The 26,843-nt window shown below is 45.8% G+C and overlaps 1 protein-coding gene across 11 annotated transcripts in view; it reads right to left on the reverse strand.

The window, feature by feature from the left end:
• Positions 1–20,683, reverse strand: part of HPCAL1 (hippocalcin like 1) — a 66,400-nt gene extending 45,717 nt beyond the window's left edge. For 3 of the 11 annotated variants that reach the window (XM_065055928.1, XM_065055931.1, XM_065055925.1), the window contains exons 1-2: positions 20,290–20,681; positions 4,245–4,291 (exon numbers count right to left, since the gene is read on the reverse strand). The gene's annotated coding sequence lies outside the window, so the exon portion shown is untranslated. Of the gene's footprint in view, positions 1–4,244; positions 4,292–13,456; positions 13,599–20,289 lie in introns of all 11 variants that reach the window. The other 8 variants (XM_065055932.1, XM_065055927.1, XM_065055929.1 and 5 more) reach the window with 6 other exon arrangements.
• Positions 20,684–26,843: the final 6,160 nt, after the last annotated feature.

The raw sequence follows: 26,843 nt of genomic DNA on the forward strand, positions 1-26,843 counted from the left end.
TCAATCTGAGCATGATAATGCTTTGTAATCCCACACCATTAGAGGATGAACGGTTGTATTGCAGTGAATCAACATGAGATACTTGCATTAGGAGACACTCCTCCTTCATGCTATATAGCAAGATCTACACAAAATGCAGAAGACAGGTGGTGTTTGTAGGAGGCACAGTACACAATGGGGAAAAAACAGCACTATTATAGAATAATCCAAACCTGGTACTCCACTATCTTCCAGATTGGAAATCTTGGCTAAAAACTTACATTTTTAAAAGCAAAGCCTGCTTTTAATTTTTCCCCATCATGGTAAAGAACTAATAAAATGTTTGAATTGTGGAAGTTTTTGAAAAGTGGGCAATCCTGAAGCCTGTGTGCACCCAGGCAGAAGATTAATTCATAAAAAAAACATGGATGCAGAGCAGTGCTGCACATTCATTCTGTTTTTTCTTTCTTAATACCTTTGAATGAGCAAACAGCATATATGGAAAGCAAACACGTAATGCAACACAGAAAAGCCTCAACAGTGAAAATACTAATAAGACCTATTTATAGTAAAAACATAGAAAACAAAGACTCAAATAGCAATTTTTGAAGGTGGTAAGGAGGAAAAATGGAAGCTTTGATTAGTGACACATTAAACCATTATAAATTCTTAATTACTTTGTTACATAAGCCACTCACACAAGGTACCTTATTTGCTCTTGTGCTCCCCAGCTGTTCTTTTTTATGACACATTTTCCAATTAATTGCACTTTTTTCTTCCCCCCACTGCGGTATAGTCATATGTATAGCAGACATCTGGCCCTTGCAGCTTCCTCCAGAGGGTTTTATCAGACTGTGGGGAAAGGTAGAAACACTGAAAGGTCTCCCTTTCCCCAACAGGATTTGAATCCTCAAACCAGGGAGTTTTCCAAGGCTGCAGTGCAGAAGATGCCCAAAGAGAGGGGAAAACGGCCTCAAATTCCCCCTTGTCTTGCCTGCTCCCTCTTCCTCCTCCTTCCTGGTGCTCAGCCCAACTCTGCTACTGGTTTTTGCTCTCCGCAGAGCCCAGATGCTCACAGGGAGGGTGACCCCACAGGGCCCTGGATGTGGGGACAGAGGTGGGCTGTGGGGAGGGCAGTGAGATGCTGGCAGGGACAGCAGAGGGGGAGCCGTGCCAGGAGGCATTCAGACTCAGGGATAAGGATATCCTGGTGATGGAGGATGTCCTAACAATGGAGAAGATCCCAGAGTCAGGCCATGGAGAGGTGCCCATGGTACATTTCCAAAAACACCCCAGCACCAACAGCAAGAGCATCCACTGATTTTGATGCTGAGCCACAGGTGGTCCTGAGGCATCTCCAGGAGCCCAGCCCTCCCATACTCCATGAGACCAGCCATTCCTTGCCAACACAGGTTATACAGGTTTCAGCTCATCTTGCAGTTTAAAAATTACATGTTTTTTCAAAGCCAGTTTGGTAGGACCGATCTGCCAGTCTTTGGCTGCAAAAAGTTTCACTTCAAAACTCAAATTCTGGATGTTGCAGCGATGCACGCCAGTGCTGGACTGGAGGAGCCCCATTTCAGCTGCAGAGCCCCACATCCACACAAGCAATAGGCAGTCTCTGCTGTCGTTCACACCATTTAATGTCCTGTCCTCTGCCATGGAGCACAGCTGCTCATTCAGTCTTTCACACCAGCACAGAGGCCACAGTGATGCCACTGCTGTGGCCCCACCATATCATGCCTGGGTTGCAGACAGTCCTCACGCCCACATGGCATCTCCAGCCTCCAGGCACAAGGTCCCAGCAGCACCACAAAACATGCCGAGGCATGACAGGCCCCAGCACAAGTGCGGATTTGGCCATCCTGCCCCAGGCAGCCCCGACGCGGGTGCATGTCCCATTGTGTGTCTGGCTTCCTGGGCCCCGCTGCTCAGAGCTGCTTATGTGCTTACATGCAGAACCGCAGGTAAGCAGCTTGCTCCGTCAGAGCCTGCAGTACCCCATCAGGAGAGCACCCGGGTGCCTGGTCCCCCTTTCCCCAGCCAGTACTGTCACCTCCAGCTGTGCTCAGCTGGGGTAAAATTCAAGCTACGTTCAGGCACTCGCATGCATATTTTGTTTTCATGATGCTATACTTTGCTTTGAAGCCACCCATGTGCCACTGGCCACACGCACATTCTGGAAAATGCCTAGCTGGCTCAGCACTGGTCTAGTGTCAAATCTGTCTCTTAATATATGTTAAACATGAATTACCAGACCACTGTAAGGCTCCACACAGACTGTTACACTCTGGGGATGTACCTTCATACTGGTACAGGTCATCTAAATTCACAAACTGGAACAGAGGACATGCCTGAATTCACAAAGGCGAGGAGGAATATGACCACTAAAGCAGCCAAAATGTGATTTATAAACACCCAACACCCATAAACTCTGGTTGCAAAAGTACATCAGGAGCCCATGTTTCCCCAAAAGACCACAGGACCTTCATGCTTTTGAAAGCACTACCCAAAGGGACTACCCAGGAAAAAGAAACATTAGCTATAGCAAGCACAGTCTGCAGTATCAACAAGTGGTTTTTTACTTATAATCTATTCAGGTGCCACCTGAAACAACAAAAGAAGAAAATTCAATTGTAAGTACAACTTAAACTAACAGTTTCAAATTGCCTGGCCTTTACACACATGGTATTACAGTCACCAACCTCATACTCCCCTCTGCCCTCAGGAAAAGAGAGCTTGATTCATCTTTCAACATCTCAGAAAGATCAACTGATGATTCAGGTCCCCATATAGCAATTATCAGTACCAACAGTGGGCAGATTTATAATACAGATCCGATCGTAGCTGCGGGGCTGGGGGAGAGGAGGGGTTCATAAGCTGTTACTCACAAGAGAGTTTTGGCAAAAGGCACATGGAGTTCATGACTTAGCCTTGTAAGGCTCATGTTTTAGGGACATAAGTCTTAGTCAGAAGAACCATCTGGGGTTAAATTATACAGAAAACATGGATAACGCAGATTATTAAGCAGGGGGCGGCGTCTTTGATAAAAGACATATTTGATAACAAATACATATAAGGGGCATTAAATAAGCCCCCTATAAATGCTAAATAAGCATTTTACGGCCAAAATGAACACGTATTTAAGGTGTACACATGCACAGTACTACACACCAAACCTCAGTATGCTCCCCTGGCCTGACAAGAAACAAGCAGAGATGGCTACATTTCAGCTGTATGGACACTTCAAATCAACCCGGGATTATCTGTATCAAAAGGCACATTATCTATAGAAAATACATTGTCTCAGAAGAAGGGGAAGTCCATTCGAGGTTTGGGGAACACTGACTTGTAATTCGTTAGTCAGTCTGAACACAGAAGAGCTCTAATAACTTTAATCCTGTGCACTGGGTAAATGCAACTGAAGAATAAACTTCCTGAGCAATTAATGGGTAATGATATACTTTGGTTAATCTCACTGGAAAGAAATCTAGAACTGAAAGAGGAAACAGTATGTCTTTCTCCAGAAACAACAAAAACAAACAGTAAAGAGTGCTACAGAGCAGTGTCCTGGCTGGCACTCGCCAGAAGAGATCAGCTCCACCAGAGGAAAATAAATTGCTCTGACTTACATCAGCGTAAGAGGTGACTCTCTCAGTGCCACATCATCAGCATTTTTTAGCAATCTCATTCTCCCACAGTTCTTTACCAATTTAATGTTTCACTTAGTTACAAATAAGGACCTAATGAGGTGCATACAAATGAAATACATCAAAGTCTTGGGTGCGGGCAGGACAAAATCAGTCACATGCGGCAGAGATTAGCACGAGTTATGCAGCTCATTTAACCCTCTGAAAGTTGCATTCCTTTAGATTAACAAACTTGGACAGAACAGAAGGAATAAACAAAACTACGGTTGCTCTCTGACACAGAGAAACTTTGCTCCACTGGATAGTGTAGACTTTTATTAAAAAATAGAGCATAATTTGCACAGATTTTCCCCAAAGTCAAATATTTAAAATATTATAACATTTCTTGCACTAATCAAGTCTCAGGAAATTCATTTTGGTGCAAATGTAAAGCTTAACGCTTTGGTGCCAAGCCCCTATCCAAAAATTAGCCCTGTCAGCTTTAAAATAAAAGGATGCCACAAGCTCAGCAAACACAAACTTCTGTACACAATACAGAACATAAAACAATACTTGTCTTTTCTATTACTAATTTAAAGAATGCCTTGAAAAGAGCAGGCTCTGAAAAGTACTCACCACCTATCTTGGAACCTCTTCAGAGAAAGTCCACAGGGCTTGATTGCCTGGAGGAGAAGACACAAACCAAACATGCTTTACATTACAGCTTTTTTCTAAGTGACAACCTTCCCACCTTTTTGGCCTTACCTGTGAAACTAATTTTCCCAGCTGAAAAATAAACCAGAATTAGTCTAAACATGTAAAAACCCTGCTCCAGTTCTTACTCTACACCGAGAAACCACTTTGTTGCCTGCATTTGCACTTTATTCTTTGTCCTGAAACAGAAAAGATCTCGCATGTTGAAAAATGCACAGATTTATGTCAAGTTCAGACAGCAAATAATTCTAGCATTGAAAATAATGCTTGAAACCACCATCCCTACTTTAAATCTATTTTGTAAAACTCATCTTACAAAATAAGTACCAAGTTCAGATTCAGAAAGTTTGGTAAGTTTATACGTCAAAATATCACTATGCCTAGATCTAAAAATAGAAGAAAAAGAAATAAAACATGAGAGAGACAGCTTCAAGTCCTCCAGAGCCATTAAGCATTGCTCTCAAAGGTCAGAAATCACTTCTCTTTCTGTTGAGCACGCTTCTCCCGAAAGCAGAGAACAATTTGCATCCCTTCAGCATCTGCCAGCTGTGAATCCTGAGGGTTCATCAGTGCTTAAGGAGTGACATATGAGAGCACCAGGGGCTCACCTGCTCCTGCAATTCCTCATCTCTCAAAGTCTGCAGTTTAGAAAATCGAAAACAAGTGATTTTCTCCATTCCCACCCTCCCACAGAGCTGACCTTGATCTCCCCTACCACCAAGCATCCACCTCCTCCAGCCCAATGTCTCCAGCCCCACCATACCAGCTTCTTTCCTGTCAGACGCTTGTCTGACCCAGTAATCTCAAAACATCTGCAAACAAAATCCCAGTGGGTTTGGGACCCTATTACAGGTGCCTCCAGCCCACCCGTAACACACACGTTTGGTCTCCCCAATGCAAAACTCCAGCCGCAGAGACCCCAGACATTACCAAACCCTCCCAACCAGCTCCTTCAGCACTTTACCAGCCCTACAATAGGAGTTTCATCCTTTCATGATACTATTCAAACTCATTACCACTTGCCCTAACCCCCACAGACATGAGGCAGAGGTTTCACATTTGTCTCCTGGCAGCATTCCAGACACTGCAAACCTGTTGTGCCAATCCTTCACCTTCTCTCCAGACCACACACCCAGCCAGCTTCTTCCCATCTTTCCTCTTGGGTCCTGTTCTTCAGACCCCCACCGGCCTCTAGGTTTCTCCGCATCTTACCGCAGATACAGGTGCCCACGCTGGCTCCAGCACTCTGGTAATGCCAAAGCACCAGGAGACAACACAGGACACAGCAAGCCCATCCTCCTGTTTATGGAAGGCTCTGTCTGCTGCTGTTGGAGGAGGATGATACTGGCAAAGCGGTGCATGACCCACCACGATCACAAGAGGCTTTTCAGTGGAGCCCCTCCAGCACCCCCGATTAGTCTGTGCTGCCAACTCATTCACCAGCAATAACTTCAAGCCCACATTAATGCTGTCAGGTGTGAATGATGGACCTTCCAAGCTAATTCCCTGGTTTTGTCCAAAGTTATTTGAAAATCTAATCCCTCCTCCCAAGTGCTTGTATCTTCCCCTACTTTGGTGCTACTTGTTGAGTCTGAACCAGTGTTTTATCAAATGCACCAGTTACAATGACCCAAGCCACAGGGCCCACCTCTGCAGACCCCACCCAATACTTCTGAGCATGATGACATACTGGAGGTAAGCCGGAGCACAGTTAGCACACCTGCATTGCACCATCCATAAGGTGAAAGTTTCACCAAAATTTCTTTTCCCTAGATTTCCTCTGAGAATCAAAACAGTGCCAAAAATTTAACTAGGACTGAAGTACGTCATCATATCATCCGCTCTCCTTCTATCCACAAGACCTGTTACCCTGCTGTAAAAGGAAATTAGGATGTCTGACGTTATTTGTTCAGAATAAGCCATGCTGACTGTTATTCATAAGCACCCAGAAAAAGATGCCTAGGTAGGAAATAATTTATTGACTTCCAGGAAAATACTGTAATAAAAGTCAGGCTGACTCTACTACAATTCCATCTCCTCCTTTTTAAAAAATTTAGTACTATTTTTTTTTTTTTTTGCCTTTTCATTGTTATGGAAACCTCACAAATTCTCCACACGTTTTCAGAAATTATCACCCAGAAGAAACTGAAAAGAACCAAAGCCAAGCAACCAGCTGAAATCCAGCTCCTTCTGCAAATCATGAGAGTGAGACAAGTGTCACGGAGGTGGGTTTTGGGGCCCACAAAACAAACCCCTCCCTAAGGCCCAGAGACAATGGAATAAAAAATGAAGATGAAGAGAAAAACCCTTAACTGAGTGCTCCCTAAATGTTTCTTTTCCTGTTTTATCCTGGTATCCTCGTCAGTGCAGATGTGAACTACATCAGTTTTCTGCTCACAGGAAGAAAGAACCAAGACTCCATGCAATTTTCGATTACTCTTTAGATCCCCAGGCAGGAAAATGTTGCAACCTGGCAGCAATACAAGCATTTAAACAAGACATTTTAGCTTCAACATCTTTTTAGGAAGAAAACCCAGTATCGTCATTTTATACAGGGATGGATGTTATCTCTCTAAACTGCCAAGCCAATAAAACACAGTGGAAAGGCAAAGTAAGGACTGAACCCAGTCAATGGCAAATAGGAAACAAAAAGCTCTTATGATTTCTCTTATTTGTGACTGGTACAGCATCACTGTGTCTTCCCCATTCAACAAACCTTACAGAATAGCACAAGATTATTTGGCCATATTTCTATGTCAAAATAAATGGCATTTCCCAGTCCTTTGCTAGACTCTGGCATCGCAAAAGACTTTTTGGAAAGAAAATGGCTACTTAAATTCTTATAACCATACAAAACCTTTGCTCCACTCTGAGGGAGTAGCCGGTCACCGGTCAGCACACGTTAATCTCTATGCTAACAGCACATGAAGTATTTAAATCCACTGCCAATTAAAAGTAAGGTATAATTGAATTAGCAGAAGCAACTTATGGCAGAAATTCAATTACAAAGCAGAATTAAAGGAAGAGATGTCAGTAACTTCTGGAGGCTGGGCAGGAAGAGGCGAGTGCATCAGAGCTGCTAGCAAAAACCTTAAGGAAGAGACTGCTCCAAAGAATCATTTGTAAAGATCCTCCTTATAAAAAGAGCTTCATTGACAGACTGGGGAAACTAACATGACAAATGCTTTTTCTTAGACCAAGCTTTGACCTACGTGGCAGGGGTAAAACTTCCGACAGTCACACATCACCCACCCCGCCGCTCCCATGGGCACTGCAGCTCTACCATGTCCTGCAGCGTCCTCAGACCTGTCTTAGCTTGCACCAAAAGCAGGGCAGACACCCTTATTTTTCTCTTGTCTCATTTTCCAAAGTGACTTTAACCTCATTCCTTTGCTTCAAGTCACAGACATCATCTACAAAGTAGATTTCCTCCTATGTGACGGAAAAGCCTCAAGTGTTGTGGGCACTTTTCTTCCTTTAATGGCCACTATTTTACCCTGCCCTGTTCTAGCCTCCATTTGTTCCCCTTTGGCTGATACTGTCCTTGATCAGTCTCCATGCTCATTACTGATTAAGGCCCTCCCACACCTCCAAGGTTCAGCTTTCATAACTGCATTAAGACAAATCAATACCGTCATTAACGTTGCTACGTTTGTGGATGGTGTGATCTGCCTGCAAACACCACATGCAGCAGTGGAGATAACCCCCAGCGCTACATAAAGTCTCTGCTATCCCTTATTTGCAATTTAGTTTTCAAATAGACCCTGCTATTTTATAAAAATGTGTTGTTGTTTATTTTTTCTTTTTTTTTTCTTGCAAATAAGAACTGGTGAGGGCTTGTAGGACACAAAATTTTGCAGCTCCCTTAAACGTGGGTAGTAATAGTCCATGGACAGCAAAGAAATTAATTGTCCTGTAATCTGCTCTGCCATTGGGCTCGATGATCATTGTAGGTCCCTTCCAACTGAACTATTCTAATTTTCCTCCGGTCCCTGCCAGCCAGCCAGCTTATCAGCCACTACTGCACCTCACCTTTGGGTGTTGCACTTCTGCACACACTTGTGGATGCATCCGGAGTGCACGTGTAGCCATGCCAGCTTGACAAACTGCTCTGACCCATTCCCACACAGCAAAGGCTCTTCTCACTCACCTCTTGCTCCCTTTCTCCTCCTCACCTTTCACACCAGGCCCAGAAGCCACCACATGAGAATCCACCCAGGAGCTCTCAGAGATCCTACCTTGACATATTTCTCAACCCCCAGTGCAAGGAAACTCCCAGAGGACTCTGTCATCCAGGTTTGCTTTCTTTAAGGCTGCTACATCCCAGAAAAGGCATCGGCCAGTTCACACTGTCCAAAGGGCTGTCACTACTCAAGGTCATGGCCAACCTAAGTCCCAGGGATAACTGACACCACTCAGCACAGCTTAGAGCCCAGATGTCAGCACAGCCCAGCACAGGCTCATTTCCCTTGGCTCCTGGGCAGGTTTTCCAGCCCATACAGGGTGCTAAACTAGAGATTTCGACACTGGCTAATTTTCTCCTCAATACCCTGCTACAGCTTTTTTGTAGATACACCTCAGGCTGTGCGTGCTCTGAGGGGATGGTACTGCTGAGGGAGATTTCTGTTGTGTCCAAAGAATAAACTGCTGTCCCTCCTTCTCTCTGCCTCAGATACAGGTACTGGCACCTCTCCCGTTACCATTTCACCTAAGCAAGGTGTTTGCAAAACTCCCAGAAATGTATTATAATCCATTCACTCCAATAGGAAACTGACATACAGAGACCCTACAGCCTCCCCAGGAACACCTCAGGAGGTGCACGGTTAAGTCAGAGACTGAATGTTAAGTCAGAGTTTGAATGTCACTCCCTCAGAGGCACAAGTCCATCAGCTCCGGTAGCAGACAGAAGATACCCCCCCATACCTGCTTCCAGCTGTCACCACAACCATAACAACAGTGAATCTCAACTTGAATGCATCAAGCTGGGCATATGCACTACAACGGTTCCAGAGCCCAAAACTCTCAGTTAAAGTTCGCAGTAGTCACTGTAGCAAAGTGCCACTTCTCACAGGCAAGACTATAACCACACGGGTGCCAGAGCACAAAAGAAACACCAAGCAGGTATCGCATCAGGAAACAGCAAAAGGGAGGAGGAGTTCAAGACATTCCTCAGAGGCCATCTTTGCTTATTTGGAGCACCTCCTGCACCTGAACAGTCTTGGGCTCCCAGGAAACTTTAATTTCTCATGCTGTAAAGCAGTCTGCATTTTCAGAAGGTGTGCAACTCCTGCCAGCTCTCTGCCTTCAGGCTTTCTCCCTCTGCAGTTTTTTTGGACAACTTCCCAACACAAGTTTTTACAACCTGAAGCCTGTTGCGGCATCACCAGTACCTACATCTGGTCACGAAGCCACCCTGACACTGCTTGGTGAGTTTAACCTGTAACAGTGAGGTGAAATGCAAAACCAGGTCCACCTCTCAGCAGAGAAGACAGACCAATGAATGGTAGATATTGTACCATCAAAAACAAACAAACAAAACCAACAACAAACCAAAACAAAACAAAAAACACAGCAGGGAGAGTGAGGCTGCTGGGTGTTGCAGGATGCTCCTGTAATCTCTGCCCTAACAAAAGACTCTTTTCCGTCAGTCTCCCTTGGCACTCAAGTCAATCAAATAAGTCAACAAGTTCTGAGAGCATCACAAGATGTTTACCTGGGTGCTTAAATGTAAACTGTGCAGGACAGTAAGAGACCTAAGTCTCTATCTGGAAGGCTGTTTGTGACTTGTGCTCCTACCCAAGCAGGAACATCACGCCTTAGCTGTGAGATGTCAGAGTTGGGCGCACAGGAGTCACAGAAATCCTATGAAAGTAATGCATCTATCCCCTCTAGTTTTTACTGGGGGATTTCAGGAAACACTCCATGCTGCCCCACACATCTCCACTGCATGCCTGCCATGCTGGAGCTCTCTTTACAGCATAGAAACACTTGGAGTACAACCCCAAAAGCTTGGATCTAAATTAGTAGATTAGGTCTAAGTGAGTAACTTATTCCACATCTCTAAAAACCCCACTCTGAACATTTCCAAAAGTTTACTTATTGAACACAGCTGCAATGTAGTGGTTATGCCATTGACAGAAGAACAGCCTGAAGTGTGCACTACAAGAACCTTATCTCTGGCTGATGCTATCATAACACAAACAGTCACCCCTGCCAGATTCTGGGGAACAACAGGGAAAACAACAGAAACTGAAAGAAGCCCATGCGAAGAAGAAACCTCCACACCAACAAGGCCCATCATGAAAAACATCATGGCCTACACCACCACAGATTCATCTCGTGGGAGGCAGATGCTATTCCTCTGGCTTTTGAGGAGTTTTAATCACTTCAGCTCAAAGCTGCAGAATGTACTTCTGCATTGCACATCGGTTTTGGCTCCAGTCCCTCCTGCTAACAGACCCTCTCACAAGTTGACCGACAGCCTTTGGCAACTGTGGATGACCATGCCATGATGCCCCACTTCCGAGGAGTGACGAAGCTGTACAAACACCTCCTTTGCCCACTTCAATGAGTAATTAACATCTGTAGTCCTTAGTACGGTTTTACATAAGCAAAGCTATTTGGCTTATTAAACACAGCCCACACTTGGGTTCCAGAAAACCAACTGAAAGGAAACCACAACAGGGTAAGGAAGCTTTACAAATTCAAGGGTAAGCAAAGGCTTTTTCAGGACAGCACTCGGGCTACAACTAGAAGCTAAACTGGGTAAGTTGATGTTATCACAGAACTGATTGCCAAAGGAAGCTGTATAAGCTCATGGACTGCACTAAATTCCCCTAGAAGTTGCATTTGCATGAAAGAAGGAAAGGCAGGTATGAAAATTCAAAGACTCCGCCACCTAAATGCATTACATTTTATTTAACCTTATTTAAATTGTCAAAGCAAGATGAATTATTTTCACTTAAATATTTTCTCGTACTAAATTACAGGATGGTTTTGATGGATTTTTTTTTTTTTTTTCCCCAAAAAGGCTATTGACAACAACAACATACTGTCTGGTCTGACTTGCGCATAAGCCATCAGCACATAGTTAAAAAGGATACAGGCAACTGGGGACAGAACAGTGCCAGTTATTCACTCTATTTCCTCTTTTAAACTTTTTTCCAAAACAATTAACTAAATTATGTCATTATACATTCATTGTCCGGGAAGTTTCTCTCTTCCCCTTTTTAGCCTCCTTTTCAGTTGCATTTCCCTGCTCCACAGGATGCTGTAAACTAAACATCACATTCAAGTTGCACAATAAAGATTTGGGAGGAATGGAGTGAATAAGGAAGGTCATGGGAAGGGAGGTATCTGCTAAAATAAGATTTCCTAAGCAGCTACACAAGACATAGTTTCAACTGCCTTTTATTAAAGGAGATAGCAAATTTTTATCATTCAATATATGAGGTGAAGGGACATAACAGACCAGTAGTTGAAATAGTACAAAAATTTTCCAGGGACTGAATGAAGCCAGAATTTATTCAAAAAACAAATTACAGTGATAAATGCTGTTATGGCACAGCCAAGATGCCTCATATAACCTTAACACTCTCTGCCTATTAGAGCTCCTTTTACACTACATAAAACCACACTCCAGCTACAGAACATGCAGCTGCGTTTAAATTATCACAAACTAGTGCTCCTGGGCAGATCATTTATTCATTTAAAAAATGTACACATTCTCATATGCATAATTACAAGGGGAAAACCACCTTGAAAGCAAAGCAAAAACCAGATGCACCGGTGTCTTAACCTCTAGAAAGCTGGAAAAGCAACATTAAGAGCAAAACTTCCTGTACATGCCAACCACAGCTTTAGAGGCTGTAAAATATGAACCTCAGGTAACAAAAGTTTTTTCCAGGAGGCTGATGGTCTCCCCTGCTGCGCCAGTTCAGGCTGCCGCTTGCCCTCCTGCATCCCACAGCTCACCCTGGCACAGGCTGTCCCGGCACCACTAAGGGACAGGGAGATGGGCTTCAACCAGCAGCAGGGGTCCCTGAAACACAGACTGGAGAAGCCCTCGTCAGGAGCTGCAGGGCCACTTGGATGACAGCACTGGAAGTCCCTTCCTCTTTATATCAGGTGGAAACCATGACCTGCATGAGATCAGGCACCTGGAGAAAGACTGACAAGTGATCAACCTGAAGTCTACACTCTGGGATCTGTCATCATTGCTATACTGGTTAGGGATTTTTTCCCCTCTCCTTCCACTGCTGACTGACATTAAGAAACACATTTAAATGGAAGCTTGGTGTGGATAGCAGGGTGAGCTGGGGGAGGAGAAGAGGCAAGTGGTGGCAAACGGGCACCCTGCAGACCCCATGTTACACCAGCCACAGGCTCTGGCCAGAGCCACAGAACCTGGCACAGGGATGTGACAAATGCTGTCAGAGAAAGAAGTAGCATCAGTGGCCAGCCCTGAGGAGCTCAGCCTGCAGCACCACCTGCACATCTTCCTTGGGTCAGAGTCTGCCCAAACACTGGGCATGAGGCAGCAAGTGGGCTCTCGTGGGAAGCAGAAGGCACAGGATTATATCCCTCATGATATTTAAAAGCCATTGATGGTTTGTCTTTCCATCTAATGACTGTTACACCAGGAGGCGGCTCATTACAAACCCTGAGCATGCATTAATATTCATTAGTCAGCCCTGCCTTTTAAATGCATACAGCTCAAGAATATTAAAGCTTCCCCCAAAATGTTTTTGCAATCCTTTAATGAAACTGAGTAAGCAATGCAGAGCATTTTTGTTAGAAATATGCCTCCTTACCAAGTGTAAAAGGCCATCAAGCCCATTAATGAGACATACAAGACCCCAGCACCACCCATAGGCACCAAACATCTGAAAACAAAGCTCAGCACCAAGATGCGGCTAACTCAAAATGTCCCAACATGAATGGGACTAGCAAACATCCGTCTGTGAAGCTCCTGGCCCCCAGAAGACAATGGTTAAGCCAAATGCCAAGGAAGAAGATCCCTGAACATGTCCTGCAACAAGACAGGGTCCTGGAAATAGCCAGCAAGGGCACCTTCACTTCCAAACCATGCCTTCTGAATTATACCCATAACGACGACCACTCAGTGAACTCACTTGTTTCTGGTGCTATCAGTTTGTAACAGCTTGCCTCACTTACAGGACAGGACTTCTGGAAAGCTGCGGCACACACTTTGCCAAAAGCCTGCAGACGGCCCCTGTTGGGGGTGATGAAAGACACGGGCAGACACCAGGAGATCTGAGAGAGGAAAAAAAATATCACAGTCAGCGCGGCTGAGAAGCTCAGATCTGGCAAAACCTGCATGCAACACATTTTGTCAGAAGAGAGATCCCCTCTGGTGACAAGCACAGTGATTGCTTTGGTTCTCCACTTTGGAGGATCCAGCGGTACCCTGGCAGGCACTGGCGATGGGATTTTCTTCTGCAAAGACCCCTCTTCTCCTCCCAGCTGGGTAGGGAGATGTTACCAGAGTCACAGATTCCTCCTCCTGCAGCTGCAGACTGCTTTGAAGGGATGTTCACCATCTGAACAGGATGAGACACGCTCTTTGCTCCTTCACAAACTGCCACCAGGGTCAGGAGGTTTCCCACTGGGACATGCTCGGACAGATCAGTCAGCCTGCAGGTTCAGGGCATCCTTAAGGAGATGGGAGAGGAGGACTAGAGGATGCATTAAAAAATAAAGGATAGTCTCCCCTCACTTTGCAGATCTCCTGAGGAAAGCACAGCTCTTAGCAAAAGAGCTTTAGGGCCAGTTTTAGGAATGAATGCCATTTTAAGAAGCACAACATGAGCAGGACAGAAAATTGTAGCTGGAGTCTACAGTCTCATTTGTTTTCAGATTATTACTACAGCACCAATTACCCTCAGCTGGAATGAAATCCAATTTCCATTAAAAAAAAAAAATAAAATAAAAATCTCCTGCCTGACAACCTGAGAAAGGGTCAGAAAAGTCATCACTGAGAGTGCAACACCCAGCAAACCCCCTCAGTCGGTGAGTTACCAACAGCAAGGGAGCCACCTGAAAGGAAAAGGTCTCCCACAACTTATTTCACTGGGTTTCTCCTTGTCAAACCTAAGCCAAGGAGAATAACTTGCTATGGGATTTGGGGGAATCAGGTTCCTTACACCAGGGACATGCTTGGCCTGACATCTGCCACACATCACTGGATGTAGCCATCCAGGCTTCACTGCAGAAAGCCAGGAGAGAAGTAGGACACTGGTACTTGCTCATTCCACTCATTCCCAATTTAAATGGTTCTGGATTTCAGAAATTTGTCACAAAAAATGATTGTCAAGTATATGCATTTCCAAGCCCCACTAGATTTTACGTAAGTGCCTCCTTCAACAACTCTTACACACAGAAGCACCCGTTTTCTGAATCCCTCTGAATCAAAGCTGACTTACATGAGCACAAGAGCAATAAAACTCAGCTCATCAAAAGTCAAAGTAGTGTCTAATCACAGAGGACCTTTTATGCTGAGTACACTTTCTTCTCCCCACTCCTCCATACAGCAACTCCAGCTCTCTCAGCACGAGAGGAGCTTCAGGAGGACAGACACCAGGGAGAGAAGACAGAGAGGTGACACGAGACAGAAGGGTATCAACCATTGAAGAAGAAACTCAAATGAACAGTAGAAGCTCTGGCTTGCTCCTGGACGATGCTTTGACCACTCTGTGGAGAGGCCTGTGATACCCACTGGCCAGGAAGCCCCTGCCAGGTCTGCAATCCCAAGACCAAGTTCTAAGCCTTCCCTTCAGCTCTGGCGAAGGGGATACAGTGTTTTCAAGAGTATTCTAACATATTTAACAGATGTTGCTTCTAGGCCCTTTCCCAAGCACCACAAAGTATGCTTGCTTTCTTTCAAGCACACATTTCATAATTCAAGTCAGTGCTAATGGTTATGCATCCACAGCATCCTCCCTTGTAACTCCCACTCCCCTCTCACGTGCAAGCAGCTCCCATCAACCAGCCCCAAACTATCCTCCAAAGGAAAGTCTGCTTCTCCCTAGATAAGTTTCAAGAAACACAAAGTGGTGTATTTGGAAAAACAGCATTTACCTGATAACAAAAAGAAAAAAAAAAACAAGCCTCACTAAAGAGAAAATGGAAAGGATGCCCTGCAAACGCTAACTGGCTTTGACGGCAGCTATCTGCAGCACGACCAAAAGCAGCGAGCTTTCCCTCCTCACACCACGGGCGAGCTGCCAAGAACAGAGCATCCTGCGCACAATGCCCTTTAGAAATACAAAAAGAAATGTGAAAAAAAATCCTGCTACCTCCAAGCTAGCCTGTGCGAAGCAGAGGTGAAGAACAGCAGCATAGGAGGAAGGCTTACAGCTCGCCCACACCCCAACTCCCAGCACCCCCAAGGCATTTCTTTTCCTCCCTCCTCCCACCGCTGCCACCCCCACCTATTTTAAAATGACTTTGCATGAGCCACATGCCAACATTCAAGCATCAGCAAGATATATTTCCTTATCCCATGCCCAAACTATACCATCCATCATATGCTTGCATTTTCAAGAAATTACAAGAATTTGAGGTTTGCACACCAAAAGATACACACATGTGCTCCTTCTCCCCAGGGCACTCACTATGAAATGTTTCTTGCACTTCCACTGGTGGGAAGTACACTCCCGATGCTGGCACGCTGCATGGTTGGGGAATCAAAAACAAACACCTTTGCCACTCTGACTAGTCCACCGGTTAATTAATTATGATAAACCCATTGTCCAAAACAAAAACACATTTTAATTGCTAAACCAGCTGCCCAAGTTCAGCTGTAGCTCTTGGCAGGCAAGTCAGGATCTCAGTACGTCTCATGTTCAGCAAGCACCTCTGTAGGTGCAAGCCATGCCCTCCACCCTTGAAGTCTCCAGGTGTCCCTGTCACCCATATCCAGTGTTTTCCAACCCAAGCAGATATTCAAAGGGATTACCATGAGCTCAGAACACCTCTCTGAATACACCAAGCTTATAGCAACTGAAAGACTAGCAAACATCCCTTTTTTTTCCCCCAGTTGTTAAAGATGCATCTAACCAGCTGTACCCCTAAATGGGAAAGCCCATTTAGGCAGCCTGATCTCCCTTGAAAAGAAAGGGCAGAAAAATAAAATAAAGCTAAAATATATGTGAAGTCATAAAAAAAACTGGCAGAAGGTCTCAAACACTGGTGCATGAACTGTGTGTAACTATAGCTACATCTAAGTTTTGTTGCTGTTTTTTTTACCCAGACAGATTTCAAGTAGATTGTGTCGCTTGACACAGGCGGTTCAATCATCGGGAAACATGCAGCGTGCAAGAGAAAAGCTGTCCAGGTTGTAGCTGGCATATTTTGCGCAGAACGCTGCTGGCATGGGTTTCCACAGTATCTCAACTAACGCAGATCACCAGGGAGATTTCCTTAAACCACTTGCTGCTTTCTTTGACTTTAATAAGATACACACCTACAGGACAAGAAACATTGAAACAGACAAAGTACAATTGCCATCTTTTCCACCCTAGTTATTCAGAGGTATCTACAAACCTACTGTGTGAATTATAGGCAGCATTTCTTAATAATAATAAAGGCATATTTCACGTAGTGCAATCCAGAAGAAGGGCAATATTTCTTAGATTATGAGATGAATCCCTCCCCCCCAGCTCCTGCCTACTAATTCCAGGGCAATCAGTGCAGGAAAATGCATAATTCATCCCGCAGTCAATCTTGTGGGTCTCCCAGTCATTAAGCAAAATAACACTGAACTTCCAGAAAGGTCACATTTCCAGGAGCTTCAGCTGAAGAATATTCTCTCATCCACTGAAAGACTCAGGGAGGTAGGGTAAGGAAGCTCCGTCATGCAGTATATGCCACCATTGTCTAAGGATTCACAACTGCTTTTCTATTGGAGTGCGACAACAGGCAAAAGATATTTATCCAGGGAAGTCAAGAAACGCAGAAACGCAGGTTAGCAAAACACAACTGACCCATGAAAGCTTTTATACAGCAAAAGGTTGACAAGTGAAGACAATTGTTTGCATTTGTTATATTCTCAGGATGGTAGAGAATTATTGGAACAACAGAAATTTCAGGCATTGATTTAAAACACTTTCTGATCATAAAAGCTAAAACCCAATAATTTTGCTAGAGCAAAACCCTCCACCATTCATGGGTAAGATCCCACACAATACAGTAATACAGTCAACATGAGCTAAGATAAATCACCTCTTACTAAAATAAATTTAACTTCAGTTTGAGCTAAGTTCTGTGAAGATGCTGGAGTTGGACACGAACTATCTTCTAATACAAAAAACCAAAGAAACTGATCCCTCACACAGACATTATGGGAAGCATTCTAGGAACATGAGGAAAAGCACATTTGAAAAAAGAAAAAACAAAGTCTGTTTTTCTTCCATTCACTAGAAAACATATTGCATTTGTTACTGAATCTGACCTAAAAGTCATGCTTGTTGGAAGGACCAGCAGTTCTTTGGAAAAGCGTGAGAGCCTCCTCCCATGAGTATCAGTGCATCTTGCATACGCAGACAGCACAACCTCATTCCTAACAGTCTTGTGTCACTAAAAGCAAGGAAAAAAAACATATACAATTTTATTTCAGACTGCCCCCTTGGTCTACCAGCATTCTTCTCTCACATCAAAGTAACTGACACTCAAGAGAACACTGTCTTGCTTGAAAGAAAAATAGAATTATGTTGCAGGAGTATTTTTAATTGCAACCATTTCTAATCACAGATCACATGCTTTCTTTTTTTTTTCTTTTTTTTTTTTTTTTCCAGAGTCATTATCCAAATTTAATATTGCTTGGACTACAAAGTAATCTCTATCATCAGCTCTCAGCAACTGGCCCATGTTGTTGCCATGCCCATGAACTGGGGCAGCAGAACCACGGTGCCAGCTGCGACACACAGTGAGCAAAGCATCGCCTGCACCGACACAGCGGCAGCCTCATCGGAGAACTCGAAAGGTTTGTCTACACTTGCACAAGTTCCTGCTGGTGCAAGCACCCAGCCGCAAGAGCAAACCCCGCTCCTGCAGCTGGCAGAACTCTCCTCACCGTTGCAGTTCCCTGAATGGGCTAAACTATGCCAACAAAAAGCACTTTCTTTGCCAGCATAGCTGACTCCTCAGCGGAGCTGCTGCCAGCGTTGCGACAGCCACTCTACAGCGGCACGTGTTTTTTTTCTCCTCCTAGTTTTCTACGCTTCCATCTCTACACAGAGAAAACCTAAATTCAAAGCAAGATACAAAGAAAAAACAGAAAACAGATGTCAGGAAGAAGCAATCCATGCCCTGATGGCTGGCCAGTATCTCCCTAGCTGACCTAAGGGAAGATGTGTGGAGATTATCTGCATTTTTCCCCGAGCCTCACCACACTAGATGAAATCAAATACATGCAGTTGTAAGATCCTTTCACCTGAATCTAAAGGCTCCCAATCCAAGCACCTGAGAAGAGCCGAGTCACCAGAAGCGAGGCAGATACTTGTCCCCAGAGCAGTCAGGGCCTCACACGGGCTCCTCTCTGGCTCTGCTCCCCGGCTGCTGTGGGAAGCACCGCTGATGCTGGTGGGACCACACACAGGACATTATCACACCAGTGGGCTGCTGACATAGTCTCCTGGTCTTTGCTCGAGTTTCACAGACAGGAAGATCTTTTGAACGTGAACCCATACAAATGGTTCCTATCGGAAAAACTGCAAAATATTTTGGGGAGGGAGTAATTAATTCCTCCTCTCCTTCCTCCAAAGAAAATTCAACCTCCCTACCAGATTTTCACTTGTGAGTGGGATTACAGAATAACGCAAAGTTCCATTGCTTGCCTATATCTGTGAAAAAACTCACGATTTTGTCATAAAGTCATAAAATACCCAGCTGTGAGCAGCAGACACAGACCTACTGAACAACCAGCTGTTTTTCTCAGCAAACCTTTTTATTCCAGATGATGCATTACACGACCTTTTCCCAACCAAGCAGAAACTCATTTGCATGGAAACTCATTTATAAACACACTTGCCTTGTTTTATCCCCTATTTCTTGCGATTCTCGGTACTCCAACAGCTATTGCGCACCGGAGCCCCGCGCCCTGGCGGGTCCTCAGGCAGTTGGATGCAAACCATAGCTGGCAGACGCCTTTGCTGCCACGACATCGCAGGAGCTGGGTGTCCACCCCTTACCTCGGGTTTAGGGGACTGGGGTGACCTCAGCTACAACCATCTGGCCTCCAGCACGGCCCCAGACACCTCCTATGGCAGGAGACAGCCAAAAAAGCCTATTTGCCAGAGGCAAATGCCAGCATCTTTCAGAGGCCGTTTGGGAAGGTGGCAAATAGGAAGTCCGGATCTGAAGGAGTTGACTCAAAGCGCCCTGCAACATTCATGCGGCGGGAACTTCGCCGAGTAAACCATTAACCACCATGAAGCAGAGCTGCGTAACTCCCTTCAGCATCAGGCGAGACTCACACACACCCCCGATACACACGCGGGCTGCATGTGTATAGGTACAGGCACATATATACGTACAGATATACACATACAGGGAAAAAGACATACAAATACACACATACATGTTTTTTTTTCCGAGGGCAGGGGAAAGCGCAGGCACTCCCCACTGCTCGGGGCGAGGCGGGCGCTGCCACCGCAGCCCCGCAGGGACGGGGCTGGAGGGATCCGCTCCGCATCCCCCGACGGCGAAGGGGGCGCCCCCTCCGCTCCGCACACCGCGGAGCTGTAAGAGATGCGAGGAACGCACCGCGCCCACAATCCAGCCAGGGTCTTTCCAACCCTCGCTCCCCAAAAAATCCGGAAAGCACCCCCCCCCCCGCCCCAGCGCCTCTCCTCTCCAGTCCCCGCGGCAGGAGAGCGCAGCGCGGCTCTTCCGCAGCCCCGCCGAAGTTTCCGCGGGTGGCAGCGGGGCAGCCCCAGCCCCTTACCCGGCTGGCGGAGCGCGGTCCCCCGGCGGTGTGGGAGCGGCGGCGGCGGCGCTGGGCGGGGGCGCGGCGGCTTCCTGGGAGCTACAACTCCGCGGCGGCGCCCGGGCGAGCCGCGCGCCTGCGGAGCGGCGGCGAGCGGGGAGGAAAAGAGGAAATGAGCGGGAGGCGCATTGGAGGGAGGGGGAGGAAGGAGCCGTCGCCGAGGGACTGGGGAGAGCGAGGGACGGAGCTCAACTTCCCCGGTGGGGCAGCGGGCGCGCCGGGGGGCGGAGCGCACCGCGCCGCTGCTCCGCGGCCGCCCCGCGGCGTGCGCAGCGCCGAGCCCCGCGTAGGGGCGGCCCGTCCGCCGCCGCCGCCGGCGCTCCCGCCGAGCCGGGCCACTTGGTATCGCCCTGCCCGCCTCCCCGGGCCGCCGCCGGGCAGGAAGTGCGGGGCAGCGCGGAGAGGCGGCTCCACGGGGCTGCGCGCCCGCGGGTGGGGTGCGTCCGCCCCGCCGGCACCGCCGCCGGCCTCGTCCGCAACGTGGGCATGGGGAGGGAGTGGAAGAAAGTTTGGATTTTTCGTGTTTGCTTTTGTTTTTCCTTTTTTTCTTCTCCTTTTTTTTTTTTTTTAAATCCCAAAGGAAATAAACGATGGAACAGGACTCCCGCGGCACCAGCTCACACCAGCGCGGCTGGAGGTGGCAAGTTCTCGGTGCGCGGAGCGGCCGCTGGAAGCGAGCACAGCAGCCTCACAACACACCCCATGCCGCCCCACTGAGCAGGAGAATGTGGACAAGTGCCCCCGCCACCCAAAGTGTTCCCTAGCAAGGCAGACAGCGGTACAGGTGCATGTGGTGCAGGTAGTCTGTGGCTGGGTGTAGCCCCACCCGGCTAGAGACAGGCACTGGCGGTTCTGTGTGAGACGTGAACTTAGACTGTTTACCCGTGTACCCCATCACAAAATGGAGGGCATTTAGGGATTGCTGCTAATCTGCTTCCCGAGGGAGGCAATAGGAAGCATTGCTCAGAAATACGGCCTACAGCACAGACAAAGAAGTGAATCTTCCCATTAGGATATTTCCTGCCCACCCCCCACCCCAGCTCATGCCTAGCACATTTTCAAGTCAAAAATATAGGGAGAATTTAATATAGTTGCCACTGTGCCTTATCGGTAGCTTTCAGTCTGCTTCCCCTTACAGGAGACTAAGTGAGCACATTCAGTGCAGTCGCAAGATAAGAACTGAATAAAGCTGAAATCAAGGCCACACTAGGAAAAAGATACTTAAAAGATTTCAGCGACAAACCTTGGGAGGCAAGCGGGGGTGGGAACAAACAGAAAAATCCCACCACCACCACCAAAGGAGCAGTTTTTCAAAGCTTATCTCTGTACCAAGTCCAGCAGATTTTTATAAGGACAGAAAAAATAAAAAGCACCAACCTTTTACATATAGTCCAAAGCTTGAATACATTGAAACTGAATACATAGATGCAAAGAGATGAAACTGTTATCAACAATAACCATTTTCTCCAAGGCCTTTCAGAAATAGTTCAGCCATTCTGCCAGCTTAAAAAAAAAAAAAAAAGAAAGATAATAAAAATGTCAGCCCAAGGCAAAGAACAAGCTTAGAAACTAAAGAACCTGAACAGTTAAAACTAGAAGCAACTTGACCAGGAACATATAATGGAAAACTGTATGCAACCACCAGCACTGCCAACTTCACATACTTGGAGCTGGGTTCTCCTTGCAGGAGGTGATTACACGTGAGTAATCCCCTTGATTTCCCCACAAACCCTCCCCTGCCTGAGCTTTGCCCATGTAAGCACAGTGGCCGTGGGGATGGGGCTGTGGCTCCTGCCATAACTCTCCGGCTGCTCTGCCAGGGAGGGTGGTGGCACGGGTGACAACTCTACCCACCCAGGAAGAGGTGACAACTGAGCACATACCCACTTGAGGCCTGTGCCAAGACTTACAGTCCTCTGGTGAGAAGAGGCAGTCTATGGCACTCAATCCCGCTTTCATTTTTAACATGGGTTCACCCAGCAGCCTCAGCAGCAGCGGGTTTTCCTCTGTACAGTGCTGCCCCACGTCCTGCAACGTGCAGGTGGAGAGATGGGACCTGCAGCTGTGGCTGGAGGCTGCAGCGGTTCCTTGCAGGGTTGCCCTGGTTCCATGGAGCTTGGCAGCTGCAAGCGCCCTGCCCTCGGTTTGGGGTGATACTCAGGTCAGTGTCCCCGTGCTGCACTGCCCCCATTCAGCACCATGCTCAAATGTTTCCAGAGCTGCCTATGCTGGGAGACTCACAGATGTTTTATGACTGATGGGTACTTACTTGAGAAGTCCCTGTGGCTGCTCCTCTCTTCAAGCTGTCCAGTATTCTGTATATCATCCCACAATCAATCACATAAATACTGGAAATAATTCTACATTCAGCAGTTATTGGGAACACACAAGAACCAAATGAGGCATTACTATCATTTATACCCAACTTATTTCTTTAAGAACTGCACCTTTCCAGCTGTGACTAGTAGGTACAGGGTGGTGCAGTTCAGATAGATAACCAACCAAAAAAACACCGCAAACATTTCAGATTATTTTGAGTATTAATGCTATATAATGGGCAATTCCTGAGTTACAGAAACTCATTGGGAGACAAGGAAGTCTGACCTTAGAAAGTCATTGGCTGCTCACAAACAATCTGAGATAAAAAGAAGCTGCAGATACATTCCTGCAATGAGTTTGCGAGGGCTGCTGCTCCCACTCTGCAGCTTCCCAGCGCTGCTCTCCTCTTCAGAGAATGTTGCCATGTGAAAACAGTCAAGCCCTGTACTTGCAAGTTAAGATCCATATGTAGGCAGTTGCTTTCTCATATTATGCACTTAAGTGTGTACTTGAGCATAATACTGCAGGAACGTCATGTCCTGTGAAAGCAGGCATATTTGCAAGATTGGGCCCTCCGGGTGTATGTGGCTTATCTGAAGTTCATATTTTGATAGCCGTGTGTTCGTTAAGCCTATCTGTAATACTCCTGTGATGACCTGGCGTGGGCCTTCCAAAACTTAAACCCATGGCTGCGCTAGGATCTCACCTTTTGTTTGATTTTCTTTCTGCTTTTAATTCTGTTTCCACTGTCAGGAGAGAAACAAAGAGGGATTAAATTGGATTCATCTGGATCATTCAGACTATGCTGAATTTGAAAATACTGTGTAAAATTCCTTCTGCTCTCTGGGGCTTAATCATCAAGGGATTAGACGGAAACTAAAGTATTTGAAGTGTGTGGCATACTGCTATTCTTTAAATATCTGCCATAATAATGTGAGCTTCATATGGCTATTGCTAATCTAGAATTATTACCTGCCTTCCTGTGGTTTGGCATGATTAACTCAAGGAAGAGATTAGAGTGATATTTACCCTTCTTGAGCAGTTCATCAGCTTGACCTAGACAGCCCAGCACCACAAAAACAGAGGAAGAAACTGTCGGCAAGGATTAAGGCTTCTGTTCACTCTTTCCCTGTTGGTCTCCTGATACCTGTCATGGTTGTTGGGATGGAAAGCGCTGGCAGTGTCCTTAAAGGCGGCCAGTTGCTCCAGCTGCTTTCAGGCCAGGTGTCTGGTAGAAAGCTTGTGTGGGTCAGGCAGGCTTTGATCTGCCTCTTCCAGGCAAGCCAGGACTTGTCCCTACTGCAGACAGTGACAGCGAAAGTATGTCTTTTGAGCTGGGGACACGGTCATCCTGGTCATCCCCAAATTGTTTATCAGAACTATTTTCTTTGGTAAGTTTTGTCTTCCAGTAATCAAAACTTGGATTCTCATCTATGAAGCCTCCCATTTTTTGCTACAAGATGCTGGGGCTTGAAACTTTGCCTGCATCAGTTTAACCCCTCTTTGTGCTCCTTCGCATTTTCAAGTTGGATTTAACAAGCAAACAAAACAAACGTTACTTGGGAAATGCCAGCTGCATGCACTGCTCTCACCAGAGGTATGGGCAAGCAGAATTGCCCAAACAGGCAGACCCAGTATTTAACGTATGACCAAAACAAATATGCTGAGAGGTTTTGCGAGTCATAAGGATCACAGAAACTGGAGGTAGAAGAGAGCGGGTAGGTTTTTACACTGCATTTTCTGCCAAAGCAGGATTGTTCCCTACAGGATCTTCTAGTGTACTTTCCTGGCCTGTTGTAAATGGCCTTGGAGGATGGGGAGAGGCGGGAGAGGGGAATCTGCTAGTACCCTCCGGAGTCCCTTTGTTAGTTTGAATAATACAATGTGAAGCAAATGCAAATCGGTGTTCAGAGAATTTGGTTACAATACAAGATTTTATGTAATTTTTGCATGCTTTTTAATCTCCAAACTACTTGCTATGCCTACCGCTCTGTCAGTAACATCAGATGTAAAAAAAAAAGGTAAGAAAAATAGTGGCAGTACTCCCTCATTGCGTGATTGCTGCTCTTTCTCTTAGTAGGGGAATTGCATTGGGTGCTTTCTTCCTCTGAGAGGAAAAATGAATAGTAAGAGCTGTGATGATTGACACTAAGCCTGAAAACAGCAGATGTGAGCCTGCACAGCTGGACAAAGAAAAAAATGCACTTTGCTACCTACATTTGTATTAAGGCTGCCCCAGGGATACCCCCGTGCCTACGGGAGACTTAGCATGTGAACAGCAAAAGCCATCAGGCACATTTACATATATAAGAACACTTGGTGTGCTTTTCAAAGTCAAAGAGAGCAACGATTAAAGTAATATAAAGGAAATTTGGCTGCGTGGTTTTTCTCTCCGATAATAGAAAGACTGAGGGAGGATATATTAAAAAAAAGTCAGGACTGACAGAGGTGACGAATTTATGAATTAAACCAGCACTTTTTAATTTCTTTTATTTTTGTCTACCAGTTTATTACAAGGGTATCTAAAAGGGGCTTGATTTTGCCTCCCAGGCTGCAGTTGCTATGTCAGACACTAAAGTTAAATGTTTTAAATAAGATTTTAATATTAAAGATTCTTACACAAAAAGGGAAAAACCTTGCTGAATAGGGAAAATTAAAAAGCTTTTGTCCTCTCCATGGTGCTTTACTGTAGTTTTGCACTCCAGGGTTTGCCACAAAGTTTGCCGGGATTTATCATAAAAAAAAGTGTGGGTGGGCAGTGTTTTAACTAAAATTATTTTTTAAAGTTGAATTTCCTCTGCTCCGTAGCCTGCATGTGTTTATTTCGAGTTGCATCTATCAAGAATCCAGTTCTCTGTGCACAGGGCAGAGCAGCAGGGTCTTGGGTGTCTGCCTGTGATCCCGTGGCATTCCCACCTGGACTTGGCATTCCCACCTGGGCTATTCTGTCACACCGGCAGCAGCAGCAATTTTGAAACACAAAACCATGTGTCTGATTTGCCCAAGCAGAAAATAAGAGGGAGTCTTTGAAATGGAAGAGGTCCCATCGAAAGACTATCATGTCTATGGGATGCAATGGAGCAAACTCTGGGTCTGTGGTCCAAAATGACAGATTTTTGCTGAGAGTGATGGGATAGAGTAAGAAACCTCACATGTTTCTATGCAGCAGAAAATATCAATGCTGTTACTTGTTTCTATTCTGAACCACAACAGGAAAATGCAGAAGCCAGAAATGAAGTGTGAAAAATACCAGTGTGTCTAAATGAAATGAATGTTTTAGCCTGATATTACAAAGGCTTTAAAAAGCCAAACAAAACAAAGTATTTTTGTTCAATCAGGGCAATAAAAAATAATATAGTAAAACCCGGTATTTCCCCACAGTGACTTTGAGTTTTGCTAAGGCCGCTGGTTTTCATATGGCTGAACAAAAGAAGAAAAGAAAGAAACCCGACAGTGCTTTCGGGGATGCTGGAGCCAACAAGATGCTAATTTAGTGATCTGCCAGCCTGTGTGCTCTGGGATGCCTTCCAGAGCCCTGTGAGAGCCGGGGGACCCCGCATACTGGCATCAGGATGCTGCTGCCCCAGCACTCTGGGGCTCAAGGGCTTTGCATTGTGCTGCACCCCCTATTCAAGACTCAGACCCTCCTGCCAGGATACCCAAGTCCTCACACTGCTCCCATTTGCACAAGCCCACCCTGAAATCAGAGGGCCTGGTAAAACACTGTTTCCCATGAGATCAGGCTCTACTGCTCAGTACCCGAAGGCGAAGCCATGTGGATCGTGCAGTGCAATTTGGAGGAAGTCAGATTAATTTTGCCATGGGTGATGGAGCACTCTTGTATTGTTCCTGTTGGTAATTAAGAAAAAGCAAATCGCAGGGGAAGGCAATAAAAGTATTAATTAACAACACTTTCAATAAGAAAAAAGTTAGTAATTTCAGAAAGGTTGGTTTATGCCTGGAGACAATCCTTAAATAGGGTAATCACATTGTTGGGCATTTGGACAAATGCACACTAATAATTAAATGGTGGTATTGATTACGCATTTAGATAATCACCAGATTCTCTGTGCTGTTGCACGAATGTCCAAATTCTGCTGCCTCAAGCTTTGATTTCAAGGAGTGAAATACCGTAGAACCATAGAATAGTTTGGGTTGGAAGGGGCCTTTAAAGGTCATGTAGTTCCAACCCC

The sequence above is a fragment of the Columba livia genome, chromosome 3 (assembly GCF_036013475.1).
Source record: "Columba livia isolate bColLiv1 breed racing homer chromosome 3, bColLiv1.pat.W.v2, whole genome shotgun sequence".
In the NCBI taxonomy this organism is placed as follows: Eukaryota; Metazoa; Chordata; class Aves; order Columbiformes; family Columbidae; genus Columba; species Columba livia.